Raw genomic sequence first — 15,665 nt, forward strand, 5'->3', positions numbered from 1 at the left:
CTCTTAATGCCCGATATTTCAGTTTATTCTCTGTTTTAATGAAATTATTTGGTAGGTTTTGCTTGCTAATCAATAATTTAAAATATCTTGGTTTCCATTGTTTGTCTAAATTAAAATAATTAAAGAAATATTTTTAACACAATCTATGACAAAATTTGTTTTTAGTTGATTTAGTGCTGAGGTGACTATTATTCAGACTCATTCTATAAATACAAACAATGAATAGCAAGATTAAAATTCTATTCCCTGTTCTTTATTAAAAGTTTATTAGAAATATATTTATTATGTTTTAAACTTAGCATTATCTAAAATTATCTAGATCATGAGGTATATAAATTAAAGGATTATAAAATATTTGCAGCTTTTATTTTTAATTCAGTTGATCTAATACAAAATCTGGGCTCAAGAATAAAATATTCAAACACAAGTACTATTTAATTTCATCATACTATATTTTAGGTGTCATGTGAGCACTTATGTTGAAAAATGGTATCTACACAAATTTTAGGAAAATGTAGTAATAATTTCTGTCATTTGGATATATAATCTTATATTTTGTTAAAATATTTGTGTCTGATTATATTAAAATCCATTTACATATTTATAGTTCTTCTTTTTAATTTGAAAAAGTTTTAGTAGATACTTACTACTACTGTACTCATATATTTTCTTCACCAATTTAGAAGAAAGCAATGACCAAGTACCACTAGGATAATTGTTTCCCCAGTAATTTTAATACTCTGATATCCATGAAGTTAAGTAGTGTTTCATGACTCCCCTGTTTTATGATCAATAACCTCCAAGGAGTTGTATATCTTTGGATCTTAGAAGAACAGTTTTCTCTGTGTAAGCCTTGATTATCCATATGGTGAATGAAATCAAAAACATTACCTCAATATTGTTAAGCTTTGTAAAGGGACAACCAACCAAGATGATTGAATATATAAACTGTGTGCAATTTAGAAAATAAAATACTGAAACTGGTATCCTAACTTTTCTCAATTGCCTAGAACCTAGAGTACCACATGGAGTAGAGCTTAAACCCTGTCCTGGCATGTCTAATAAAACTCAGTAGACAATGTAGGACATGGACATCTAAAGAGGAAACAAAGCACGTGAGTGATCAAGCTTTCTATACAATAGGCTATTATTACAACCCACTTCTAAGTACCATGGAGGAGGAGTAGTTCCAACTCTCAAGAGAGATTTCTTTTGATACCACCATACTAATTCCACCCCAAATCTACATTTACATAGCACCAATGAGTTCTAGGAAAAAGGTGGGAGTAGCATAATTAATAGAAGGCCATAACTATACACATTTCTCCCTGTTATGATGAGATCTCCTTCTGAAAGTGAAAAATATTATTTAAGGAAAGGATCTATTCTTTGTTAGGAATTGTAGAGCCATTGGCATCAACAATTGGAAATATTTTGAAATCTTTTTATTGCTTCAAGAGATATTTCATAGTAATAAGGACTTGTTGTCGCCACCTTGTGAGTAGCTCAGGAAATACAATAACAAAACAATTAGAGCATCAAAAGTAGGAAGGACAACAAAAAACTATCAAGTGTAATCAAATTGAGATGCTTCACATTGTAAGCTTAACAAAGAAAGTGGTCTACCTGTTTTACTTATAAATCTCTCCTAAATGCCTGGATCAGTGCCTGACATACAATTAGTGTTTAATAAGTATTTATTGAATTGAAGAACTAATGAGTAAATGAGTTATTTTTAGATTCTCTGGAGGCTAAGGAGGGGCAGTCTCACCACACAAGTGGGTTTTAATAGGATCTTTACTGATCTTAAAAGCCCCTGAAAGGTGATTTTGAATCAGGTAAGGAAGAATGAGATGATAAAGTCAGAGTGTAGCTTGGATCAAATGTCAGCTACTACAACTAATATTTGGAACCCCTTACAGAGACAAAAAAAGTATGGATAAAAGTGTCCCAACTAATTTTTCAGGTAGAGTAATATTAATTCATCTAGATTATATATTAATAGAAGTGGCTCAAGTTTTTCTCCTAGAAATCTCAAACAAGTGGGATCAAGGAAACATTTTAGTTACACATAATATTTTGTATTTATATAGATTTTTAAGACTTATAGAGGCAATTTGATTCTGCAAACAAACAATGATACTGGCAATGGCTATCTAAATGGTTTATTGTCAGCACTTGCTGAGAGAGCATTTAAATGTTTGTCATCGATATATATATAATATGTAAAAACTGCTAGAAAGTGTTACTGGAAGAATTTAATTAGTATAGGCAGATGTGTTAGAATTAGGAGAAATATGAGTATAATATTAAATTTATATAATATTTTAGTTTTTGGTATTCTATACATGCATACTTCTTAATTTTAAGATAAACTAGTATTTGTTAAATTCACATATACTTCCACATCCAATTATATGCTCTGCTATGCAAGTAAGATGTTATTACTATTACCTCCATTTTACAGAAGACAAAACTGAGGTAAATTATCTTCTAAAAGTCATAAAATTATGATAAAGATAGATACAATCCCCAGATCTTATGACTTCAATATATGTTCTTTCCATCCACTAGTATGGCATCTTGCAAAGTAGAGCAGAGTTTGCTCAAAGTAAGAGTTTGTTTTGGTTATGCTCTGTGGTTTTTATATTTGAATGACAAATCATGTATTCAGAATTTTTTTGTATCTGGATGATATTTTATCTTTAAATTAACAAGAGCTTTCATCAAGAAATGGCTTAAAAATATTTATGGACTGATAATTGTATATGAATGTTTTTATTGAAAAATATAAAGATAATTAAGAAAAAATGTTTTCTCCTAAAGCGCTTATTATTAATATCTAAAAAGACTCAAAAAGCAGGCAAATAAATGGTTTTGTATATATAATAGTGTTGTGATAAAAATATACACAGAGGACAGTGGAAGCATAGGAAAGGACATTTAGTTCTACCTGACCATTTAAGCAAAGCTTCTATTGGAAAAACACACTCAAGATAGGAATGGGAAGTTAAGGTGATAAAAAGCTAAGAATTATAGAATAATTGATAACAACTTGGACACAAACAAATGGAAATAGAAGGCCATGACATCTGTCAGAGACAACAAATCATTTGCTGTTAAGATAAAATGAATTTCAAGGAGGACAATTTCAGGAAGTTACTGGATAAATATAGTAAAGTAGGCTCTTGAATTTGTAATGAGTTCTTGGTGGGTATTTTCAGTTTTACTTAGGTGATAGGTAGAAAAGGAATGAATATTGATACCTTTCCAAAGCAATGTCTACCCTTCTGCTTATGAGACCATCTCACGAATAGATGGCTGAGACATCAATTCTATGTGTGCAGAAGCAGTGGTTACAAAAACAAAACAAAACAAAACATTGTTTTAAAGGGCAAGTGAGGAATGAAAGACTTCTTGCTGCCTAAACCTGTGTGATCTCAAAGAGACATTCCTTCTCTGGGCACTTATAATAAGTTCTAATGGTTTGGCACAGCTGTGGTATGCAAAGGAAACCTTGTCACATAAGCACAAGGTTTGAGACTTTGTCAATCTTTTTCATTGTTTGTATCCGAAATCACAAACACATTTTGACACATGGAATCTCAACAAAATATTAGTGAATTATGAATGAATGAGAATAAGTTTAAAGTCTCCTAGTGAGAAATTACCAAGAATTTGCTTGATGATTTGATCAAAGGTATTTATCAGCTAAATTCATAAAAATTAGAGTCTTATATCAGCTTGTAGATGCAAGTTAAGTTCCAAAGAACGACTTGTCAAACATGACTATTTTTGTCACACTGAGAGGATTTCAGCAATGACATTCTGAATATATTTTATATGTGCGTAAATATTGGTGGTATACACAGTCCTAATGAATGGAAAAAATAGAAGCCATATTTTTAAAGTTTAAAATAGATCCAGATAAAAACTAGGATGGTGAAATTTCCTAATAAAATTTCCAGTTTTTGTGAAAAAAGTCATATTTTTCTCTAACAGAATGAATGAAATGATATATAGAGTTGATAGGTTATCAGTCAGAATAGGATAGGGTATACTGTAGTAACACATACATAAAAGTCCAAAAGCTTAGTCATATAAAAGCAATAACAAGGCTTATTTCTCAGTAACTTAAATTCTATTGTGCACATGGCAAATGTCCAGGCAACAGCTTTATGAACAGTGAGTCAGTGATCCGGGCTGATGGAGGCTCCACCATACTGTAACTAAATGGACTATAATAAACGACCTCCCCACTTGAAGTCACAGGGAAAGGAAGGTGGGAAGATTGAGTACCAACAATTGAATGATTTCTCTCAGAAGTGACACAACTTACTTCTACACAATTTTCATTGTCTGTAATCAGTGATATGCTGACATGTAACTTTAAGTGGCCAGTAAACAGAAGGGAAAAAAACAGGAAGTTCAGATGCTCAGCTTTAATGTCTACAGCTGAGGTGTAGATAGATGAATATTGGAAAATAGACCTGAGTCTATTTCAATTTTAGGTAGGAAATCCTCCCTCTTACTGTAAATTCTTTACTCTTCATGGCAAAGTGAGAAATATTGAGAGGACTATGTATCATATTCAAGAAATAAAACCTTTTTTTATCTAATTACAGTCAATATTCTCTCTCTCTGATTAACTGAAAGAAAGGTTACTTGGGTCTAACATATCATCACAAGCTTTATTTCCAATTAGTTGTCTATTTTTGACAAAAATTATTCAGAGATGAGACTCAAATTATTTTGTCACTGGCCATGATTGATAAAATGTATACCTCAGTGCAAATTAAGAGTTCATAATTTTCCTCAGTCTCTCAAGAGTACTAATTATTGCATATTCATATTAAATATAATACATGTTGAGTTATAATAGGTTTAACAATTCTAAAATGAGAAATTTCTTTGATTAAATGCAAACCAATCTTTCTGAATGACTGACAATGTTTGACTCTCTGTGATAATATTTATATCTGATAACTATTCCGAGGTTGGTCAGCTTTATATTTCTTATCCTCATGAACATGACTTGCCTTGAGTTATTATTTAGGACTTCCCCATCTAACCAGACAACTGGTAATAAAATGCTCTTGGGAACACAAAGAATATGCCATATTTTCCAACATCAGTATCTTATAAGAAAGAGTTGAACTAATGTTTTGGAAGTCCATTAGTTTTCTAGTTCTTAAAATAAAATCTATTATACTATATTTGGTGACAACTAGGAATTAAACAAAAAAATAAAAATAAATATCAATTAAAATTTCCTTTTTAACATTCTTCCAAAGGTCAACAATGATCATCTATTATTTTTTATAAGGACAATGAAGAAAGTGAAATGTGTGTGTTTCGATATCTGGGAGAAAAGCCATCTTTCAAAAAAAAAAAAAAAACTACAAACAGGATGCATTCATTTAAGAAAAAAGTAGCAAAAGAAATCCATAAGGCTAATTTGTCCTGAGTAGTATGTGAATCAGTTAAGCAGCCAGGAAATTCAATGGCTGAATGCTTCACTGGCTCTCCCACCCAGTGGGCAGGGCAGACCGCATAACTCAGATGATCACCTGCTGGCTGATAGTGCTATACCTTCACATGTGTCTTACATTTTCACACTGATAAGTGATTAACCCCATGTACTAGGCTCATTCAGCAGTACTCAAGTGGTTAAACTAATTAAGTTGGTGGTGCCCCCCATTAACCACTACATGAATTCCAGCTGTACTTCTCCTTAAGCAAGGCAGACATTCCCACCTGACTTTAGGGCCAAAAGGATGCCTTCCGAACTTCATAATGAGAGAACAAATGTTTCCTGTAGTTCAAAGCGTCCTCTAAAGCTACTTACACTAATCATTTCAGAATATAGTTTATTAAAATGAGGGTAAAACTGTAACATGAAATCAGCTGTTGGCTCAAGCTCTTATAATAACTCTTATTATAGAACTTATATACCTAAGCTGATAACTACTGGCTTAGCTATTTTATAATGAACATCATGAGTCAAGGTATATTCATTTAATTATTCTTTAATTCATTCATCCACTTAACTCATTATATTACCTATATGTATTATTTACATTTGGACAATAGGCAAGTAGAATATAAACACTTGGAACAAACAGAAAAAGAACCTGAGGTGGGCTATAGTAAAATTTAAAAGAAGAAAATACACAAGAAAAAAATGAAGAGAAAAAACATGATACAGTCTAAAACATTAATAATTAAGTATTTAAAACAAATAAAAGACTATTTCAACAATGACTAGTGATTTTGTTCAGCATATATGAATGGGATAAATAAATGTGCAAAGCATTTTATTAATATATTAGGTTATTAAATATGGAATGTCTGATTTCCTTAAGTGTTAAGTTTGACAGTTGATATCTCTGACATTTCACTTTGACACTTGTTTTTTTTTTTAATTTTCAAAATCTTTTAAAGCAATTTTTGTGAAACCATGGATAAGTCAAAAATCCAATTTATTTTCAAATATGAGTTCCATTGTGAAACCAATGCAGTGCAGATATCCCGAAATATCAACAAAGTGTTTGGGAAGGGCTAGTGAATGCACAGTATGTCAATGGTTTGACAGGTTCCATTCTGGTGATTTTAATCTTGAAAAGGAGCCACGTATGTAACCTGAGACCAAGGGGGATAATGATGAGCTGAAAGCTATAGTGGAAGCGAATCCAACTCAACTTACATATGAATTATAAGCAAGGTTGACATTACTAGCCCAACAATATTGGACCATTTGAAACAAATTGGAAAGGTAAAGAAGCTGAATAGATGGGTACTGCATGAATTAAATGAGCATCAGAAAGAAATCATCTCAAAGCTTGCCTTTCTTTGCTATCATGACATAAAGGCAAATCATTTCTACATCATATTGTTACTTGTGATAGAAAATGGATTATTTTTGAAAATTGCAAGCATTTGGCACAATGGTTGGATAAAGATGAAGTGCTGAAACAGTCCAAAACTGAACATTGGAACTGAATATTCATCAAAAAAGCTAATGGTCCTATAAATACCACACACTAACGGATTGCGCCCCTGGGAGAGGTGGATGGGTCAACCCACAGCTAATGGAAATGGGGCACACTGTATGGGGGAAAGACATGCTTGTAACCCTGGAGTCTTCCTATTACTTTCCAGCAACCATAGTCTTAACTAAGAAAAAATTATATCCAAAAAATGTTAATGATGAAATTGTTTAAAGGTGGAAAATATTACATAATTTTCCCCATGATTACCTGGGGTTCTATCTGAATTTTTGTATCAGCCATCCACTATGCTAATTTACCTATGAACTTGCATCCCCTATCTCATTTTACAGTATAGTATTTCTGCTTTGTCTCCCTGTCCTGGCTTTCCATTTCTCCATTAAGCTAAGAAAGTTCCACTAGTTCCTGTCCTCTTGAATTTGTCCCTGATATATTATCTATTCTTGCCCATCAGAAGTCAAAACCCTTTTCTTTATTCTGATGCCATATTATCTCCAGACAATAGCCCAGCTGAGAACAAATTTATATTCAGGAAGAAAGTTATCATTACTCACACAATTTGAAAATCTTTTCTACCTGAAGGCTTATTGCTCTCTCACTTATTGGATAGGATCGTTTATGGTTACATGACTGAATCACGCCATAGTGATTAACTTTACCCTACTTGACCCCCGTCCTCTAGAGTCCCATCAAGAAAATAAGGACTACTCTTTTCCTCTCACTCACTCAATTTCGTCATTCTTCTTTTTTAAATTGACCTGTTTCACTTAATTGCAAGCATTAATCCTCTCTTTGGAGACGCAGCTATGTTATCCCATTTCAAAATATAATCCTGGGTTTAACACTTTCATTTGTCAAATATCTTTAATTTAGCCATAATTTAAAAAAAAATTCTTGACAGTATTTTTTTTATCCAAAAGGGCATTTAGCTCTTTAAGCACTTAGCTTAAAAAATGCACAAGTTGATCTGAGAAATCAACTGTCAGAAAGAGTGGCTTCCTTGTAGGTTGATGCAAAACATACAGGTGCCATTAAATATAAATGAATGTGAAGGCCTTGAAGTGTAACACAAGCCAAATTAATTAGGTGTGTTCCTTCTGGATATTAAAAAAAGAAAATCCAGTAAAAGCTCTTTGACTTTTAGTGTCCCAGATAAAATTAAAAAATTATTATCAAAAATGTATACCTATTTTATCTTCTATAAATACATTCATTATTTCATCAATTTATTCAGGTTATTAGGTCACCCAGTAATTCTTCAGGGTGACCATGCTTAGATACAAACTGGTAGCACTTACTTTACTTGTGAAAACACGAAAAGATGATAAATAAAATGTTCAGTCTTTAGAAACAGAAACATACATTTAGTGACTAAATGACTTGTAAGGGTAAATATATATATATATACACATATATATATACCCAGATCCTAGAGCTCTTACTCAGATTTACATAAATTTCACCATCCATAAAGTTTTCCAGAGAGGTCTTGTGTGTGTGTGTATGTGTGTGTGTGTTTAATTTGAGCTATTATGTGGAGCTAATTAGAGTCAAGAAGCAGTAAAGGGTCAAGAATACCTTATGCCCATATCAAAAAAAGGACAAAATATATATTTACTGTTTAAAAATTTAGACTTTTGACATTATACTACTTCTATGAGTATCTTAGAATAATGCATAGTTTTTATTCTATAATGTGTTAGAACTTCTCCACTATTCTTTCAATGTAGACTTACTACCTACCATCGGCCAAACATTATCAGGGGCTGGTACAGATTCCTGAAGCAAAATCTTTGCCTTCAGTAATAACAACTAATACTTATTCAGTGCTATGTACCCAGAACTATTTTACATGTGTCACAGGTATTACTTCAAATGATTATCTCAACCACCTCATAAATTAGGTTATCTTATTTTATACATTTTACAAATGAAAAGACTCAGATACAGAAAAGAAACTTTCCCAATAATAAGTATTTTTGCAGTAATAAATAATTTAGTGGGGTTCAAAACAAGTCAGCATGACTCCATCATCTGGAATCTCAAAGATTCCAATATGCTTTCTTCAAGGGATGTATAGTTATTCTACGAGTAACATCTCCAAAATGGTAGTTTATAGCCTACATTTATTTGATTAACATCATCTAGGAGATATAATCAGGCATGTATTACAATGATATGCAAATATTTGTGCATCCTGATGAGAAATATTATAGATTTAGCTGGGTTACAAAGATATGTAAATGACAAAGGATCATTAATATATCTTCAGCTCTTATAATTTTTGCCAGAGCTAAATTGATTACTCAGTTGAAATATTTGTTTCATTTTTACCTATAACAGTTCCTTTTAAAAAAATAATGTATGTTTAGAATAGCCTTAGATTTGCAGAAAAATTGAGATGATAGTACATAGAGAGTTTCCATCTATCATCTCACACATGTTCCCCTATTACTGACATCTTATGTTAGTATGGAACTTTTATTACAATTGATGAACAAATATTAATACATTATTACTAATTAAACTCCATAGTTTATTCAGCTTTACATTTTTATAAAGTCTAATGTATCTTGATTTTTTATTTTTTTTGGTCATAGATTATGCTTTTTGTATTGTATCTAAAATCTTATCATTAACCAAAGTTCACCAAGATTTTAACCTGTGTTTTCATCTAAATGTTTATAATTTTGCATTCCACATGTAGGTCTATGATCCATTTTGAGTTAATTATTGGGAAATATATAAGATCTGTGTCTAGATTTATTTTTTGCATATGGACAACAAATTGTTTCCACACTATTAATTGAAAAACCTATCCTTTTTCAATTTAATTATCTTTGCCCCTTTGTCAAACACCAATTGACTATCTTTTTGTATGTCTATTTCTAGGCTAGCTGTACTGTTGTTTTGTTTTGTGTATTTATTCTCTCATTAATACCATGCTATCTTGAGTACAATAGCTTTATAAAAAGTTTTGAAGTTGGGTAGTGTCAGTCTTCTAACTTTATTCTTCTCCATCATTGTGTTGGCTACTCTGGGTCTTTTGCTTTTTCATATAAACTTTAGAAAAAGTTTGTCAATATTAATAAAATAGCTTGCTTGAATTTTGGTTGGTATTGTGTTGATCAATGTGGGAAGAATTTGCATCTTAACTATTGTGAGCCTTTGAATCCATGTCATAAAATATCCCTCCATTTATGTAAACCTTAGGCTTATTTTACCAGAGTTTAGTAGTTTTCCACATATAGATTTTGTACATATTTGGTTAGATTTATATCTAAGTATATCCTTTTTATATTGCTATTATAAATGGTATTACATTTATATCAATGGTTCATTGTTGGTATATAGAAAATAAGTAGATTATTCTGTATTAACCTCATGTCCTACAACCTTGTTGTAAGTACCTATTACTTCCGGGAACTTTTTGTTTGTTTTGGTTTTGGTTTTGGGGAAAACTTTTTGGTCAATTTTGGAAGATTTTCTGCATAAACAATCATGTCACCTGTGAAAGGAAAGTTTTATTTCTTTTTTTCAACCTATACACCATTTATTTCCCTTGTCTTATTGGACTACCTGGGGCTTTCAGTACAATGTTGAATGTTACAATGTTAGAGAGAGGGACATTCTGTCTTGTTCCTGATCTTAAGTGTAGAGTACAGTTTTTCACCATTGAATGTGATGTTAGCTTTAAGTTTATTGTAGATTTTTTATTAAGTTGAAGACTTCTCCAATTTTTTAGATTGCTGGAAGATGTTGCCATGTTGGGTTTTATTAAATGCTTTTTCTGCATTACTTAATGTAACTATATAGTCTTTTTTTGTCTTTACCTTTTGATCAGGTGGATTATATGAATTGATTTTCAAATGTAGAATCAGCCTTGCGTACCTAGAACAAATCTCACTGGTCACAGTGTATACTGTTTTAGATGATTCGATTAGCTAATATCTTGTTGAACATTTTTACATCTTGTTGTTATGAGAAATATTGGCCAAAAGTTTTCCTTACAATGCTTTTTTCTGTTTTTCATATTAGGAAAATGTCGGCCTCATAGGACAAGTTAAGAAGTGTTTCCTCTGCTTCTATTTTCTGGAATAGTTTATAGAGAGTTGCTATTTCTTCTTTAATAATTTTATGGATTCCACAAGTTAAATTATCTGGGCCTGGTGCTTTATTTCTGAAAGATTATGAATTATTGTTTCAATTTAATTAATAGATTATAGGCCTATTATCTATTTCTCCTGTGAGAGTTTTAGCAATATATGTCTTTCAATGTACCATTTACTTTTATCAAAATTATCAAATCTGTAGGCATAGAGCTATTCATTGTATTCCTTTATTATCTTTCTAATATTCATGGAATTAGTAATGATAATCCTTTTTAATTTTTTCTATTGGTAATTTCTTTGCTTCCTTCTATTTATTTATTTTTATTTTTATTCTTTCATTAGTCTGGCTAGCGGTTTGTCAACTTTATTGATCTTTTTAAAGGGACAGCTTTTAGTTTTATTGATGTTCTCTATTGTTTTCTATATTTTAATTGCATTCATGTTGGCTCTACTTTTTATTATAACTGTCTTCTGCCTGCTTTAGGCTTCAATGTCTTTGCTTTCACTAGTGTCTTAAGAGAACTCAAAGAAAGCTGTTATGCTCATAGTTACATTTTATTAGAAAGAAAATATACAGATTACAATCAACCAAGGAAGAGACACATGGAATGGAGTCTAGAAGAATTTCAAACATGAAGCTTTCAGTTTTCCTCTTCCAGTGGAGTCACAGACAGCATTACTTCCTTCTGGCAATGGCTTGTGACATTATGCACAGAGTGTTGCAAATCAAGGAAGCACATCTGAGCCTTGGTATCCAAAGTGTCCAGAATTTTTATTGGGGTTTGGTCATATAAACATAGTTGATTGCCTGGATGGCCTTTAGTCTTCAGCTCCTCAGTAGGTTGAGCTGAAACCATATATCCAAGAATCCTCATCGTAAATTACATAGAGTATTTTGTGTACCCCAAAGCCCTCAGAAAAACAGACACTCTTATCAGGCAGATTATACCTGAAACTTAGAGACCACCTACCAGGAGCACATAGCAAAGACCCCTTTTTGAGTAAAATTAATTCTTTACTGTAGAAATCATAATATCTCAAAAGCACTTTTTTTCAGGTACAATGTATACTATTTGGATGATGGTATACTAAAAGCCCAGACTTCACCACTATATAATTCATCTATGTATCAAAATATCACTTATAACCCCTAAATGTATTGATTATAGAATTAAAAAAATAAAAAAATGAGAGTGTAGTGTTATAATTAAATCACTTATAACCCCTAAATTATTGATTATAGAATTAAAAAAATAAAAAAATGAGAGTGTAGTGTTATAATTAAATATTTTAAATGAAAAAAATAGGATGCAGTCTATTTATTAAAATAAAAAGAGGGACAAGTTACTTTTGGGATGCATATGTATTGTGCTCCAGGAAAACTCAATTAATGATATAGCCTCAGGAATATAAGATGCAGTGCTATAAAGCCTGTTTAAAAAAAAAAAGGTATAAAGAAAAAAAAAAAGAACAGGATAGCGTAGCTTGGAAAGGACATAAGATAGGAACACAAAATATCCATGGAATGCTTCACGGTTTATGTGACCTGAACACAATTAATATCATTGCTTCTGTACTGAAGCTGTATTTTCTTTTTGTTTGACCTGATTCTGAAAGAGCAAAAATGGCATTATAGAATTTCTTTCAATACTGTAATTTAGGTATTTGTAAAACTGTGGTCATGACAAAATCTCTAAATGATTATTTTTAGTCTTGTATTTCCAGCCAACATAACCTTTAAAAAAATCAAACCTAAAATTCTCAACTCTTTAAAGATAGAGATGATTAATATATTTTTTAATTTAATACATAACATAAAAAGCTCCTTAAGAGTAGCAACTTTTTATCATCTATCATCATTAAGCAACTTAATAAGAAAAAAAAAAGTATAACTAAATGAATATATAAAGATTCTCAACCAATACATGTATTTTCTTGCAGCTATGTGATTGCTTAGATCTACTTCCCACATCAGCATTTTTAACTCATAAATGGGCTAAATTATGCATTTTCTTTACATGTTTGTCTCTATATGTATAGTACTTAAATTTATTATAATAGATAAAAAGTGACATTGTCTTTTATAATTTTAAATATCTTTGTCTCTTTGTGTGTACATATATGGCCTAATTTTTGTAAATTTGTCCTATTTTTCTAATTAGATTTTTTGTAGGTACTGTCTTGAATTTTCCTTAAGGAATCCAAGTTTTGCATAAAAGAAAACAATTTATAATATGACTTAAAATTGGCTCTTTTACCTGTTTTGTATGGGATAGTCATAAGTCTTATCAGTAAAACTAAATTAAAATTTTCATCAAAATGAGGCAATCTCACTAATTCAAATGAGCATACACATTCAAATACAGTAGTTGCTCTTGAGAATGTGTGTTGGTGAGGTTAGTCATTTGCCATTGGGGAGGACTGATCTCTGCTAAAAAAATGAGCATCCAAATTCATAGAGCCTATCAAGAAATTCAGAAAGCCTATCAACAAGAATAATGCACCTCCTATTCCAACACTGTATGATGTGAGAGGACATGAGACAAGGGCATTCTTAAGCAACAAATTCTGAAGACAGACCAAAGCGTTATGCATATCAAGCAGGTTGTGAGGTCAACGTGCAGAAAATATCACAACATAAGTTAATGCCTGTGAATGACACCCTGAAAACACCTTTTGAAAGCAGCCCTGACAATTAGAGCATCTGTAGACATTACCTCCACATGAAACGTCACTTGGTGTTGCAGAAGGGACTTATGATTAAGAAACACATTTGACAGATATACAAAAGAAATGTAAATTATAAAAAAAGAAAAGAGTCTATGTTTGTTTATTTTTATATATAACTGGATTCCTAGCTTTTAATTTAAAAAGCAGCAAAATACATATTTACTTTTTAGATAATCTGACAATGATTTTTTTTTAATTCTGTAATTTTCTATCAATATGTTTTATGGAGAAACTTAGAAGGCTGAATACTAAAACAAAGCTGTGCCTTCATCTGAATTCCATTAGGAATTTAATGTTTAAGTTTGTGTTGTGGGTTCTTTCCTTTTCTTTGACTTGCCCCAGTTATCATATTGCATGCTCCTCCTAAGTTCCCCTGATATGCCTAAGTACTTTTATTGCACATTTCCTTATATTTATCTTCAATTCCCAATGCCTTTCTCTTTACTCTGAATCCCTTTATCTCTCCAACTTTTAATACTCTTGTATTTTATATCATATTCAATAGGTGTTACTCAGATGTCATCATACAAAATGGATGAAAAGTTAAAATATATCTAACATCCATTGAATGTAAGGACAAGATTAATGCATTTTCCACTTTACTATATACTGTTTTTAATAGGTACTTTTTCTAACAGTAAGCTAGGTATTATTAATATTTTGCTTTTAATGATGATTGAACCTAGCATCAGGGAGATAACTCCCATGTTCATATGTCAGTAACAACAAAGCTTGAGTCCCAGTTGACAAAACGTAGATTCTGAATTTATTCAGTGAGGTCTGCAGTCTAGACCTTCTTTCAGTGGAAATGATATTTCCCCCACGGAACTTCCCAGTTTAGGTTCTTTACTTTCTTTAGCCTCACAAGTGTCTTTTCTGATATTTCAAAGAATAGCACAACACTATTCCCACACAGAAAAAAGATTAGAGCCCCCAAGAGAAATGTTAAAACCCTTGATCATGATTTTGAACTATAAAATAAGTCCTAATTCCTATAAATAAAAATGTTTCCCAAGGAGAAACAACAGTGATGATATTCAAAATATTTTGCTGACATTGGTTTTGCCAATTATAGGTCATAACAAACAGTATCATTTTGGAAAAGTAAGTAAGTAAGAAAAACAAATTTTAAAAAGCAAACAGAAAAGCTTTTTACTTTCCATTTTGTTGTCCAGAGTCAGGACCTGTTGACTTAAAACTTAACTGGGAAGAATTTCCCATCAGGCAGTTTATTATCACACCATTCCCATAACCTTAGGGAAATAATTCTGTCCATATAGACTGTCTTCTATCTTGATGTCAGAAAGATACTCATTTTCTTTCAATATTTGGGAATATTCAGTCATAGGACTTCAAGTCCTCTGGTCTTTCCTAAAGTTTCTTTTTTCTCTTATTATTTATATTTGTATATTTAACTTTGAGTTCACCTCTCCACTTCCCCTTTAATCTCTGTCTCTTGGTTCTCTATTACTTAACTCTGGAGGACTTTGCAAAACCACATCTTCTACTCTGTCCTGTAAAACCTTTTGTTTGCCTACCATTAATCTCCCACATGAAGGTTCAAATCTTCAATATAACCAAACTGGTCTTGCATCATTTGTATTCAGCTTTGAACTATATTCTCATTTTGCTTGATGTAGCAAAAACATTTCAGGAAGAGATATTCTTTACAGACTTTGGCATTTAAATATGGTATAATATTTGTATTAATTTTTTATGCACCCATGTACTTAGAAAGTCTCATGCCCTTAACGGAAAGGACATCTATTGTCTTGCTTTTGAATTGATGAATTCATCCATCACATTATGTCTA

This window comes from Lemur catta, chromosome 13 (assembly GCF_020740605.2).
Source record: "Lemur catta isolate mLemCat1 chromosome 13, mLemCat1.pri, whole genome shotgun sequence".
NCBI classification, from domain to species: domain Eukaryota; kingdom Metazoa; phylum Chordata; class Mammalia; order Primates; family Lemuridae; genus Lemur; species Lemur catta.